Genomic DNA, 12,194 nt, shown 5'->3' with positions numbered 1-12,194 from the left:
TTATGTAAATTCAACATTTTGCATAAATCCAACAACATTTTGCACAATATTATTTAAGACCATTATGCCCCAAAAGGGACTTTGGGAATCTATAATATTTCTCTTGATATCATCATCTGAAATTCTTATTTTATTTTTCTGAATTCTTAAAACTATGTGATATATCAACTATCACATGTACAATTTATTGGTTATACTTTAATCAAGGTTACGATGAAAGACTCAGATAAAGTTTATAACAAAAGTATACACTTGTCTTTCCAGATGGCACACTGCAAATTTGTTCACATAAAATAAATATTCAAAAAGAAAAACTACCCTGGGCTTGTTGTTATTTGGTAGGAGCATCTTTGCGTGCCACATCCCTAAATCGCAAGAGCACCCTTGGTCGAGGCATGTAGAGGTGCAACTGATCAATGTTTCTGTCTCACATTGTTGCCTCTCTCTCTCTCCTTTCCTCTCTATCTAAAAATAAAAAAAAATATCCTCCAGTGAGGGTAAAAAAATCAAAACATATTTTAAAGAAAAAATAGGAAAAATGAATACTAGTGTAACTAATCACGTATTCTAGGGCTATAAATGTTATAAAAACAAAACTAAGTTGTTATTCACGATAAAGGGTTTATTCCATAACACTATGGGCAACAAGAAAAATAATAACTCTTAAAGTGATTTCTTTCATTACTTCAATTCCATTGACCTATGTCTCCATTTTAAGCCAACCAAATACAATGTATGATTTAGTCAATATACAATGTGGTACAAATAATTTAGTTTATGATTAATTGTATACTTAGACTTATTAAGTCATTACATTAAATATTATACATTTAGTGTAAATAAAACACACTTAATATAGCAATGTACTAAAAATATAGTCATTAATTTTGTGTCAAGATATTCATTAAGTAGTTTGTAAGACTGTATTTAGGAATTAATGTTTAGAAATGTCCTTCTTCTTTGCAGTCCACCTTCATTCAAATTAGTTTTTGTACATCCATTGACTTTTGCTTGTTTGTGTATGATTTTTAGATATTACTGTTCTCTAAAATGATCCAATGGGCTAAAAGGATGGATTCAAATGAACCCTTACTGTGCTCACTGAGAACATTTATATGCTCTCTCTGTGTTTTGCTCACTTTTTTCATGTTTTAACTTTTCCCTTTGAAGATTCTACTTCTGCCACTTACTGTGTCTCTTTTTTGTCCCTCCGTCTCACTTCTTGCAATACTAACATCGATGCAAAATAGCTGTACCAATGTGTAGTGTGATCTCTTTATAACTTTACTTTAGAAAGACAGTTATGTTACCCCTTTCTGCCCAGTAGAAAAAAATGTATATTTTCTTAGGAATCCACTAATTGTATTTGAATTAAAAAATTATTCTTGGCAAATTAACCAAATTATAATCACACCCTCTGGAAACAAAATTATTCTCTTGTCAGTGAAATTCTTGGTTCTCTCACTCAAAAGCGTCCGAATTATAGCTCCTGAGCAAGATGAAAGAAACACTTAAAGTTATAGAAAACAGGAAATAGAATAAGAAGATTCACTTCTAACTTTTTATGGTCCACCATGTGTAAATTTAAATAGTACAGCATAATTTTTGATCTGCATTGGTAGATGTCTCTACCCTTCAGTATTCAGCAATGATTGTTTTAAGTTTTTAGATATAGCTACAACATTAAACATAACACTTTTCTATTGAATGCATGGTGATAAAATTAAAGATGTAGGCTTCTTCTGAGAAAAACGTGGTTAAAGACTTTTATGATCGGTGCCACTTGAACAAACAAAACGAGAGGCCATTTTAAAACTTTTTGGAGCTTGTTTTAGCATCAAAATGTTAATAAATAAATTTATAATTGATGCTTTAAGCAAATGTTTAGTTTATCTAATGGTTAAACCTATAAGGCCTAGAATAAAGATCGTCTAAATTGCCTCTTCTAACTGTAGTTTAAAATAATGTTCTTCGCCCTGGCTGGTGTAGCTCAGTGGATTGAGCGTGGGCCTACAAACCAGAGGATCGTGGTTCGATTCCCAGTCAGGGCACATGCCTGGGTTGCAGGCCGGTTCCCTGCAGGCCAACTCCCAGCAGGGGATGCACAAAAGGCAACCATACATTGCTGTTTCTCTCCTTCTCTCCTTCCCCTCTAAAGATAAATAAATAAAATCTTTTAAAAAATAAATAAATAAAATAATGTTCTTCAATTATATCACTTATTTTTTCTATAAAAGTATAAAAGTTGCATAATGATTGTTCTCCCTGATCATTGATGTCTAGCTTCCACTTTTGTTTTGTATAGTAATGGTTTAACATGATGTCAAACGTATGATAACACTTAAAATTATTCATCTACATCAGGAAGTCTTGAATGAAATAGAGTCCCCAAATTTTATAGATGAAGATAGAAAAAAGGCAATTAATTGTTTCTGGGCAAAACAATAACCATGTTGTTTTTTCTTACACAAAACAAATTCTAACTATATCTTGGTAGTATTTTATTTTATTTTATTTTTTAAATATTATTTTATTTTTAGAGAGAGGGGAAGAGAGGGAGAAGGAGAAGGAGAGAAAGATCAATGTGTGATTGCCTTTTTCAGGCTCCCTACTGGGGACCTGGCCTGCAACCCAGGTCTGTGTCCTGACCAGGAATGGACCTGGTGATCCTTGGGTTCACAGGCTGTCACTCAATCCACTGTGCCACACCAGCCAGGGCTATTCTGGCAATATTTTAAATCTTACAAATTTCTAGGCACATTGAGTTTTTCATAACCTCTGAAAGCTCACTCACGTTTTTCATTCATTCATTCATTCATTGATTTATTCAGTCTGTCAGTTACTCAATTGTTCAGCAAATATTATGGGATTAATATATGTTACACACAGATCGATGTCTAATAGAGACGAGGGAGCTACACAATTTCATTGTAGTCATATTCTAGTGTATGTAACCTATATTTTAATAGAGAAATGGACCAAAACTAATTACATAGGTATAGTATAATAGTTAAGTTGCTAGAAGAAAAATAAAGCAGGTAAGGCAGGACAAATATTTTAAGTGGGTGTGTATTATTTCATATAAGGCTATTAGGAAAAGCTCCCTGATAAGATAGTATCTTAGCAGACACTATAAGAAAATACAAAGACCAAAAAAACCCTTGAAAATTCTGGAGAAATTATTTCCCAGATAGGAAAACAAATGCAAAGCCATTGAGGCAGAGATTAGCTTGTGACAACAAAGCATCAAAATGAAGGTGAGGAAGAGGCAAGGAGGTGAGAAGTGAGTTATTATAAAACTGTGGCTCAGATTACATACAACCCGGGAAACTGCCACATAGAGTTTGAACTGTCCTCTGAGTGAGATTGGGACAACCTCAACAACTTTAAGTGCTATGATGTGCTGTATTTTTAAAGGATTACGTTTGAAGCCATAGACAGTGACTGCTGCCCAGAGGTGATGAAAAGTACTCAGACAGGGGACACATTTCAGTGGAACAACCAGTAATATTATTGATTCATTGGAATATGAACTATGGTAGAGAAGGCTCAAAGATGATCCCATGGGTTTTCTCTGAATAAGTAGAAGAATGGAAGCGCCTTTTTAGTGAGACTGGAGTACTACAGAAGGTGTAGGTTTGATGACGCACTTACAAAGTTTTATTTTATGCCCATTAAATTTGAAGTCTCTCCTAGATATACATGTGCAAGTAACGGAGGAGGGGGCCTTTCTGGAGGTCAGGGGTAAGACATGGTCTGGAGATAAAGATTTTCAACATGATGAGAAGGGCAGTGTCGATGGAGTGGTTCGAATCGAATAATGACTGAAGTGTTTTCAAAGGAGAAAGGAAGCAATAAACCAGAAGGTTGAAAAAATGCAATTAAAATAATTTCCTTTAAGTTAAGAGCCAATAAAATTTTTGTCAGCTGCATGGAGTTCAGTGTCAAAGCTAGGGATATATTAAAGCCAGAATATAGATTGATGAAAATGACTCAATAGAAAGAAAACATGCTGGTAGAGGAAGTAGAAAGAGGGAGAGGTTTGGGAAATGAAGGTAAAGAAAAAAAGAGATAAAAATCACGAGTGGCTCTTTGTGCTCTGAAAAGGAATCCAAACAGTGTGTACACTGTGATAGGAAGGCAGGCAGGAACACACATAGAGATGGATTTTACGAATTTGATGGTAGATGTGTATAGACATTCTCTTCTTACTGATTCCATTTTCACAGTGAAAAAGAGCTAAGTTTTCTGGGCACAAGGCAGGACAATGAAGTGGTAAAATGATTTAGGAGAGAAGAGAAGATGTGACATAGGCATCTGCGAGAGTGCCTCTGTGCCGTCAACTGCACTTCAACTTAATTCCATCTGAAGGACCAGCACTTACTCTTTTGTGCCCTGATAAGACTCTAACCCCCACTACCAAGAACAATTGATCACTTTCCTTTGGGTTACTACTTGACCCTGAATCCTGTGCTCCTTTAACACTGTCTGGCACTTAAGTTTTATAGCAGTCTTACTCTGATAGACCATAAGTACCTCGAAAATGTAAGAACTCTTGTATTACAGTGCAAGATACGCCTAGTGACTTTTATGTGATACTCTCCTACTATGGTTTATGGAAGGAACAAATGAAGTTTTGTGCAATTGGGAAGTCTTAGATAAAAGATACAATTTAAAGTCCTTATACGCTTTACATATAAGACAACTCCCTCAGCATGGTGACTAACTAACATTCCAAATATTTCACTATTTACAGTCCCTGAAATTTATATAAACACCAATGTCTTCAATGACATTTGTAGTAATTAAAATGTCTTAATGCTTTTGAAGCCTAAATCTTTACTAGTCAGTCAAATGTGTTTGTCCTGGTTGATGGACTTTATTTTGTCATATATTTAAATCTATATGTATATATAGTATTCCATTCAGATACTCCTATTTATTTTGTTTCAATTAGATTGTAATTTTACTTCAAATTTTAGTATGTGCTTAAATAGTAATTTTTTAAAACATATTTTATTTTTAGAGAGAGAGAAAGGGAAGGAGAAAGACTGAGAGAGAAACATCAGTGTGCGGTTGCCTCTCATGTGTTCCCTGCTGGGGACCTGGCCCGCAACCCAAGCATGCGCCCTGACTGGGAATCGAACCACAATCGTGTGGTCCGCAGGCCCGCGCTCAATCCACTGAGCCACACCAGCCAGGGCTTAAATAGCAATTTTAAGATTAGCAGTATTTCAGGATAAAAGAATTATTCATTTTCATAACAGTCATGCTGGAGAGTAGAATTTAAGATATGATTACATTAAATTGGCTTGGGATGAATACAATTGTACTAAGAGTTCTATAGTGATGGGCAAGATTACTTACATTTTTTTACTTCTAGTTATGACTACTTCCACATATAAAACTCTTTACCATAAAATATCCTTTGCTTTAGATGTATGACTTACACACCAACTTGAATCAACCCCTGGTTAACTCAAAGGAAAATTAAACTCAACAATACCAAAGAGAGGGCATGATCTTTCTATACCACAAAATCATTACCTCCCAGCCTTCCCTATCTTAGTAAATGAACTGACTCAATCAGTTATATAAGTGAGCAACCGCAACACCACATGCTCCTATAGCCTTCATTACTTAATCCATTATCATACCCTGCCAATTTTTTTCTCTTGAATGTCATTCAAATGTATTTACTTCTTTCCACATGCAAAACCACTTTCTTACCCCAAGATACTGCCATCATCATTTTTGGAGTTTAGCAATAGCCTTATTATTTGCCTCTTACTATTTTAGTGTTTTTTCAAAGTATTTTGTTTATACTGCATTAAAGATTATTCTCACAAAGTTAAAATCTTGTTACTGCATATCCTTAAAAAGATTAAAAGTGAAAATTAATGCATTTCTATTGCTCTTAAACTATTTAACAAGACTTAGAACCTTTTCTAGCTTTGCATCAGATATACCCCCAACTGTCCCTGGACACCAGCCAACCTGTCCTTACACAGCTCTGCAGATGAGACGTGCTTCTGTTCAAAGACACAGTTGTCTCCATTGCCTGGGACACTTTTCATTCTGCTTCACACGTCCTTCCACTTGTGAAATTATATTTTCTTTCCAATTTCAATTTTAAGTAAAATCTTCAGAGATGTTTTCTCTGATTTACTTAAATGATCAACTCCTCCTCTTACAGCATTTCAAAGTTAAAGCATGTACTATTTTCATCACATCGGTGGTATTTTACAGTTATTTGTTTTTTTTCTCTGATTATTTGCTAGCTTACTAAATATCCCATTAGATTGAGAGTCCACAAGTTAAGAAACTTGAATGTTTATTTCAACTTTAAACTGAGCAGATAGAATGCTGTCATTAAATACTTGAGAGAATAAACAAATTAAAGTATATAGAGACAATGATGTAGAGCAACAATGCCCCATAGAGGATATAATGATACAGGGTGCAGCCAAGGTGGGGGCCCAGAAAAGATTTGGAATGGTGTCCAGAACTCAAAGTGTACAGGAATATTGGAGGAAATATTAGGATGTCCTCACCGCACCCCCCCTCCCCCAAGGTGTCAGCTGGGGGAAGGGACGAATGGAGCAGGGCCATTGAGAGCTGTGTTGCATAGCAACAGTTTTGCTGCTAAGCTCTGGAATGGTCATTTAACATATCTATAACCTTTAACTGGTTTCATAGATATGTTAAATAGCTGTGGCCAAGTTTTGGGCCAGGGAGAAGTGAGTAGCTAACCAGGCGAGAATTGGGAGCTGCTTCTCTGAGAGAGGGCCTGCTTGAGAGCCATGTGGCTTTAGCAGAGTGGGGGCTAACCAGGTTGGAATTGAAAGCTGCTTCTCGGAGAGAGTGCCTGCGAGAGATGCATGTGGCTTTAGCAGAGTGAAGACCCCCTTTTGGCCAGGTGAAAGGGAAGACCACGCAGCTTTGCCAGAATGGAGATCCCTGCGGCCGGGTGGAGAAGAAAGACGCGCACTTTCGGTGGAGTGCGGCTTTGGTAGAAGAGGCCCACGCAGCTTTGGCATGCTCCCTTTGGCTGAGTGGCCTGGAAAGCAGGAGAGACTTTGACTGGAACTTGGTACAAAGAACTCTTGCCGGTGAAAGGTGCCGCATGACTTTGGATTACTTGGAGATCCTGCCTGGACAGGCAGGCGACACAGCTCACGTGCCAGCGGCCTGGGAGAAAAACGGACCTGTGCTCTTTTCCTGATTTACGGTACCCGGAGTTGGGACAGTGGGAGAAGGGAGCGCTGTGTGTGTGTGTGTGTAGGTGTATACCCTTAAAGACTTTAATATTTTAAGGAAGGCATTAGGCCTGAATACCATTAAATAAACATTTTGTTTCCTTTTCACAAATCTCTGGCATTGAGAGATGTGTTTCCGATTGGCGGCGGACAGAAGAGCCCTATAGATTTTAGTGTATCGTCCTTGGGAGGGGCCCCTGTTTTCTGCAGCAGTTTTTGGCATCCCTCGGTGGGCCAAGTATTGCCCCCCCCTCGGACCCTTTGTTCGGTAACAATAACACAAAAACATAGCCACTGGGAGCATTCTGGTCTTAAATTAACTAAAGCATGTTTGTACCTCTTCCTTCCCTCCCTCCCTGCTTGCTTCCTTCCTTCCTTCCTTCCTTCCTTTCTCTCTGTCTCTCTCTCTCTCTCTCTCTCTCTTTCTTTCTTTCTTTCTTCTTTCTCTTTTTTTTTGGATGCAAGATGCCAGAGGCAATTCTGGAACCAATTTTTCAGAATTATACAGGAAAGAAAATGAGGATTCTGGAAACTTCTGTTTATTTTGTTTGAACAGTTGGCAGTTGTTGATATAATTTAAAAAATACATGCTACATAAAAAATGAACTAAATTAACATCAAACAACAAAAATCAAACCCAAAATATCTTTAGATGAATGATATATTTACCTATACGGGAAAATTTATTTTCCTAAAGATTGGGTTGTGAATCATTACTCAAATATTTTTATTTCCAGAAGGTATTTGAAACAAGTTCATTTTATAACTGACATCAAGATGAGGAGTTTCTTATACAGAACTATTTTTTATTTTGTTTTGCAAAGAATAAAAGATATGATAGAATACTTAATAAACCCAATTTAATAGATATTAAAGGATATTCACTAAAATTCTAAATCATCACCTCTAATCAACATACATTTTAAATATCAAATTAATGAAAAAGTTCCATAAGAGATACTTTCTAGAATTAAGTTTTTTAAAAAAACACACACTGCTTAAAGTGTACTTTATTCTTAATTATGTGGATAACTCCTCAATTTACATTCTATAGTTTTTACAGCTTCCATAAAATAGCCCTTGCAAAGGAATAGGGAAATTGTACATGCCTGGAGGCAGTGTCAGTCACTAGCTGCCTGGCCTTGAGCAATGCACTTTGGCATCCTGGCTCTTGCTTTCCTCCTATTTCCCATGAATACACTACTCTAAATTATTTCTAAGGGAACATTCAAAGCAGTAATTCTGCGACTTGATTTTCTAATTCAAATAGGATACTCTACTAATGTAATCATAGATTTTTTATCACTAGAGTTTCTTTAATGGGAAAATTATAATAGCTTAAAGAAACCACAAAAGTATATGTAAAATGAGTAAATAGACTTGGGGATTAATTCCCAATTTGAACTATTTTGTTGCTGAGCGATTGTTTCCATGGTACACCACATTCAGCCAAAATTCCTCAGAAAGAGAGGTCTGTATTGCCATTATTTGCTCTGACAATACCAATTGTTAACAGTCTAGCCTTCCTTTTCAAAACAGATTGAAGTGAGGACAGAGAATGGCATGCTCCAATCTCATTACTGTGCCAAAATTTAGTTCAAACTCATTATCATTTAAGAAGGATAATTTTGTGCTCTCTCAAGATGAGATACTCAGGGATACAGCATCATTATCTTTCCTTAAAGATTACTAAAAAAATTATCTGCCAGGAAGTGAAGGCCAACAAAATCACTATCTCATCTCTTTCAAACTAGAACATGCTTCAACTTTCTATATACTGCATTTGTTTAGAAATGAATTTCTACACTGCAACTCAGAAATCATTAATTACATATTTATGTGCATGTATGTATATGCACATGCACGCATATATTTATATGTGTACCTATTTACATGCACACATCTTACAAAGTCATTGTGTGTATCATTTACTAAAGTGTGGGAGTGACTTGTCTCGTGAGTTCCCCCAGGTGCCACCGACGGAGAGTGAATATGGCTGAGACATGATGTGATCTGTTTGGGGAGGAGAAGTGGGCTGTGGCTAGTTTCTCAGGGGAGACAAAGGCCAGCAGCGGCCAGTATCTCCTAGGAGAAAAAGGCCTGGAGCGCCTTCCTCCATAGCCTGTTATTGGGTTGTAATACACAGGAATACAGGGCGGCAAGGATCAAACAGTAGATAACATTTCAAAGAAATCTGAGGGTTTCAGAGTCTGAGTCAGTGTCTGTCAGGAAGAGAGTTGTAGAAACTTTGGGAGACATACTCATTTCCTCTCCGATCCTTATCATATGAATGAAAGCACTCTTAGCAGAGCAGATTTCACAGGTTTTATTAGCAAGTCTTTGTGATGCCAGATTTTTCCCCAGGACACGCTCTAGCAAGGCAAGGAGCTGCACTTCTCCCCATCAGGTATTCAGGATTAAGAGGATTAGAGCCAGGAATTGCTTCTCCCAGAGAACATGGGGACTGGGCTTTGACAAAGCTGGGGGGGGGGCAAGAATCCATTGCTCCCCCTTTGTTGCAGCCCCCTCCCCCCCCCCCCCGCCCCAGTCCTTCCATGCAGGCCTCCCAAGTGATCCAGTCTGGCTTAGGTTGCCCCCTGCTGTGAGGGGTCTTACCCGTCATTGACTTCCAGCCGAGCTATAGGGGCAGGGAGAGGAAACTGAGGCAGTGTTGCTACCAGAGATAGGCTTTGTCTCCTGTGGCTGGCATTCCAAAGGTCATCCCTCGCCCTTAGCCACAAGGGGTACAGATACAATTCCTAAAACCAGGCAGAGCGGTCTACAACACTAAAGATGTTTTCTGACATACTTTTTCTGTAACTATTAATCAAGAATATCCATTCATATCAGTTAATGAAGGTTTAGCTTACTGTTTTAGATAGCTAATTATTATTTATAAAATTGTTTCCTTTAAAAATTATACTTAGAGCAATGAAAATCAAGTAACATATTATTCAACATATTTTGCTTGCTACATGAAATCAGATTGTTGAGTTTTGCTGAACCACCATTTTGTTAAACTTCACTATTGTAATGAAACTTGTGGCTTATTCATTGCTTATTACTTTTCTTTTTAATTTGTACTTTTCTCTGTACTGTGCATTTTTTTACCTGAGGTACATGCCACAATACATAATGAGAGAAATGGAAGTAATTTGCGTCAGTATATTTATATTTTATATAACATATTCAAATTATACATTGTATTATGCTAATATCATTAATTAAGTTTAATGTGACCTGAGACCCCAGTTAATTTAGATTCAAGCATGTTTTTAATGGTAAAACTAGTATACAATTTTAATATATGTACTTTAATATAAAATCAAATATTTCTTTTAATGTTTTGCTTCAGAATCATTGGATTCAGCCATCCCTACACATAAGATGTAAGAGTTGGCATATATTGAGTTATATTCTTGACAATAAATTAATGCACACCTCAAGAATGTGCACTTCTTTCCACTTGTATTGATTTAAATAATGTCTTTTAGAATTATTGTGAATGTTTAAATTTTTGCTTTCTGCTAATTTCTGCTCTTATCTCTGGTTCACAAATTTCAACCCTTGCAGCTAGTACTGATCTTGAGAATATATATGAAATATGTTGTATCTGCTTGTTTATATAAGAGTATATTTCCTTTCTGTCTTCTCAGCCTCTTAGTGGTCTTGCTGTTAAAACATCACATTCAACTTTAGTTTTTACTTAACAATGAAACTGTTATTTCTCTATTACCATTGTGAGGCAGTTTTCTGGGTTAAGGGAAGATTTTGATTTGAGTTATATTTCCTGATGCCTTACAGTTCCCCAAAGAATCCAGTACTGCCATGACTTGATTTCAGACTCCAGGACTTTCAGATACTAAATGTTTACCGTTTAAAGCTATCCATTTATCAGTACTTTGTTATAGCCACTCTACCAAAATAATTTATATGTTAAGACTGGGCTTTATGTTTAGTGACTGGGAAGCATTTTAAAATCTTAATCCTTGTTTGTTACACTTCTATTAACAAATGGCCCGTTTATTCAAAGTGGGGAAACATCAACAATTCAGGATTCTGGTGTTTCTGGTGTTTCTGGTGTTTCTGAGCAAAGCACTTCCCAGATAATCATACCTTTTATCATCATTCGATATAATCTGATGGATTAACATGTTTCACAAACTCTGTAAGAGACTAACGTCTCAGAAACCTATTACTGACCTCAGTAGAGAAATTCTCTACATAAAGTCATGTACATCCATATGCCTGTCTCAACTCTAAAATTTTCTACCAATTTTGAATTTGTTATTGTGTATAATGTAATAAGGTGGTCTAATTTCATTTTTCTGCCCTCATCTGTCTAATTTTCCCAGCACCACTTATTGAATAAACTATCTTTAGTGCACTATATGTTCTTGCTTTTTCGGTAGAATATAAATATGTGTGTTTGCTTCTGCGTTTTCCATTCTGTTCCCTCGACTCAAATATTAGACCTGAAATTATAATGATCCAAGAAGAAAACATAGGCAGTAAAGTCTCAGACATTGCCCGCAGCCACACTCTCTCTGCCCTGTCAAGGGAAACAAAAGGAAAAAAATGAACAGGACGACATCACACTAAAAAGGTTTTGCACAGCAAAGGAGGCCTCAATTAAATAAAAAGATTATCCACTGAATGCAGCAGATTTGTCAGTACCTTTGATAAAGGGTTAATATCCAAGATTTATAAAGAGCTTATAAACTCAACACCAAAAAACTCCAAACAATCCAATTTAAAAATGGGCAAGGAGCTGAATAGACTCTTTTCTAGAGCGGATATACAGATGGCCAATAAACATATGAAAAGATGTTCAGAGAAACGCAAATTGAAATTACAATGAGACATCACCTCATACCTGAGAGAATGGCTATCATCAATAAATCAACAAATAAGTGCTAAAGAAGATGTGGAGAA

This window comes from Sturnira hondurensis, unplaced genomic scaffold (assembly GCF_014824575.4).
Source record: "Sturnira hondurensis isolate 20B ecotype Veracruz unplaced genomic scaffold, ASM1482457v3 Scaffold0014384, whole genome shotgun sequence".
Taxonomy (NCBI): domain Eukaryota; kingdom Metazoa; phylum Chordata; class Mammalia; order Chiroptera; family Phyllostomidae; genus Sturnira; species Sturnira hondurensis.
The sequence above is the reverse complement of the archived record's forward strand: the minus strand, read 5'-3'. Positions refer to the sequence as shown.